We start from the raw sequence: 3,050 nt of genomic DNA on the forward strand, positions 1-3,050 counted from the left end.
TCACGCGGCACTGCTTCGGGTCCCTGTTATGGCCTCTGTCCTTCATGCCCTGGGAGATTTTCACAAAGGTTTTGGCATTTCGAAAACTGGAACGGAGTTCTGATAGCACGGATTCCTCTCCCCAAACAGCGATCAGATCCCGTACCTCCCGTTCGGTCCATGCTGGAGCTCTTTTGCGATTCTGGAACTCCATCATGGTCACCTGTGCTGATGAGCTCTGCATGGTCACCTGCAGCTTGCCACGCTGGCCAAACAGGAAATGAGATTCAAAAGTTTGCGGTTCTTTTCCTGTCTACCTGGCCAGTGCATCTGAGTTGAGAGTGCTGTCCAGAGCGGTCAGAATGGAGCACTCTGGGATAGCTCCCGGAGGCCAATACCATCGAATTGTGTCCACAGTACCCCAAATTCGAGCCGGGAACGTCGATTTAAGCGCTAATCCACTTGTCAGGGGTGGAGTAAGGAAATCGATTTTAAGAGCCCTTTAAGTCGAAATAAAGGGCTTCACTGTGTGGACGGGTGCAGGTTTAAATCGATTTAACGTTGCTAAATTCGACCTAAAGTCCTAGTGTAGACCAGGGCTAAGGTGCCACAAGGATTCCTCGTTGGGGTGTTTTTTTAGGGGACATAGAAGAGAGATTCTCCCTTACCCTGCACCTTGTGTTGTTAATTGTCCTCCCCCTCCCCCTGCGCAAAGGTGGGTTTCAAATGCTGCTAAATCAGAATGGTAACTATTGCATCCACTTTTCCCTGGCCCAGGGTTATTCTGGGCCAGTAACAGCACAAGGTCAAGAAGACTAGGACCAGGAGTGAGTCAGAGCAGAGGCCCAGGATGAGATGAAGGGGAACCCTGGGGCAACTTCAGCAGTAAACAATCCTCATCTGGGATGGTACTGCAGTTGAGAGAGCTGCCCATTCCATACCCTCACATATAATGTTGATTCAAGGTGACAGGCTCAGCAATTTGCTATTGAGAAATTTTTGTGATGTCAATGGAAGCTTTATGCTTTTACAGCCTGAGATCCTTCTATGCAGATGGAACTAATGCTTGGCTTCCTCCATTATCTGATAAACTGTGTATGTATTCTAAGCCACAGAGACTTCCTTGTCTAACTCCCACCCTCTGCAAGACAGCTGCTCCATGGAAACCCAGGTGTGGTCATTCAAACACAAAGATTCAGCAGCCAAAGTACAGTAGCACCAAGGGATATTAATAAAGACCAGAGGAGATAGATGAAAACAAAGTCCAGAAGACAACTGGTCTGCGTGACTTTAGTGGGGTTGCATTGATGTAAATAAGTTGGATTTTGCCCCAAATTTGCACCCCAGCTTATCAATACATGTAAGATTCTGTTCTGCCTTTTGATGACGATGAGCATCTTAAAATGGAGTTGTGCTTTCAGCTACACTGGTGTCAATTGGAGTAGCCCCACTGAAGCCCGTAGTGTCAGTGAAAGTAGAATTTGCCCCAAGTTTATAGCTCAGGAATAGGTGTGGTTGTGTATTGCTGTCAGGACTCTAGAAAAACAGACTTATCTTGATGAAACCCTGATACCATAGGAAGCTGAACAAGTGGAATAAACCAGAAATCCTGCTCTGCTAATGCCTTGCCCGTGATGCATAACTTTCTGGCCACCAGATTAACCCATTGCATGTATTGGGTTGACCTGGTGGCCGGTTTGCTTTCGGGGCCGGGTGTCACCCTGGGGTTGACCTGCTGTCCCAGAGGGGACTTACAAAAACGTCTGGCTGCTTCCCAGGGGTCGACCTGGTGTCCCAGTGGAGACTTTTAAAATTTTTTGGCCCTTTTTCCCCAGGGGTCTCGACCCGATTCTCAGCCTGACCTAGGCCGACCGTTGGGGCCCCGGCCACTTGCCCCTAGCCCGAGCCTCACAGGTACCCAGGGCTGGGGAGTCGGGCTCCGGCTCCCCCACCCCTCCCTGGCTTCCTCCGCGGGGGCCCCGGACTGAGCCGCCGGAGGGAGCCTTTCGACCCCACGAGAACCGAGGGACGGCAGTCCCGCTGGTCCTCTCCACCCGACCTTGGCGCTCCCTTCTCAGCTTGGGATACGAGCTTCTGAGAGGTGGCGACCTGGGACCCCCTCCTCTCCCCTCCGCAGCTGCTCCTCCTCCTCCTCCCCCCAGACTCGGCGCTCCGTTCCCAGCCTTGGAGTCTGCCTCTCAGCGGTGGCTGCCTCGTGTCCGAGGATGCTCGCCCTCCGGAGGCTGATGATAAAGCCTGATGCTGACCGCCACTACCCCCCGACTCTCCGAGGGATGACTACTAGGCATCCCCCCTGGACCGCCCAGGAGATGACAGCTAAGCCTCCCTCCAGATCTCCTGGGGGACGACTACTAAGCTTCCCCCCCTTGACTGCCCAGGGGGGACGACTGCTAAGCCTCCCTCGGACCTGCTCCGAGTCGACTATTAAGCCCCCTCTGCGGTCCTCATGAGAAGTACTGCGCTGCCCTGGGAGTGGGGTTACACCAGCTGAGAATCTGGCCCAAAGAATCGATCCCTTTACTCAAGACTCTCTGCTTCCACAGTCTGGAAGCACCTTGTTAGTTAGGGATTGCCAATGGCTGACACAAGGACAGGCAGTGATGGGCCGTAAAGGAAGCAATGGTGTAGTTACCCCTCCACAGTGAAGAAAGGTTCATGGCAGCATAAAGGGGGTACTAGAGGAGGACAATAAGGAGAAGGAAAAACAAAGCTTCTGTGAAGCCAAACCATAGAACACAGCAGGAAGTCTGCAGGTTTTTAACATATCCCATGGTAGCTGGTTCCCTGCCCCTCTGGGAGGATCTGATCTGCTTTCAGGCTGGCTACTGTACTAGGCCAGTTCGGTTTGGTTCTGATAATGATGTTAGATTATTCTGCTCTCCTCCTCTAAGGGGCAGAGAGAACCTGCTGGGGCAAGAGATCACTATTGCTTTATTGTGGGTTTAAATGTAGCTGCTGGAGCCAGTGGGGACCAAGCCCTGCCATGGGATAGGGTTACAAAAGGCCAATACCTATGCCTCGTGATGAGCCAAGAAATAAAGATGACAATC

The sequence above is a fragment of the Lepidochelys kempii genome, chromosome 6, assembly GCF_965140285.1.
Source record: "Lepidochelys kempii isolate rLepKem1 chromosome 6, rLepKem1.hap1, whole genome shotgun sequence".
Lineage (NCBI taxonomy): Eukaryota > Metazoa > Chordata > Testudines > Cheloniidae > Lepidochelys > Lepidochelys kempii.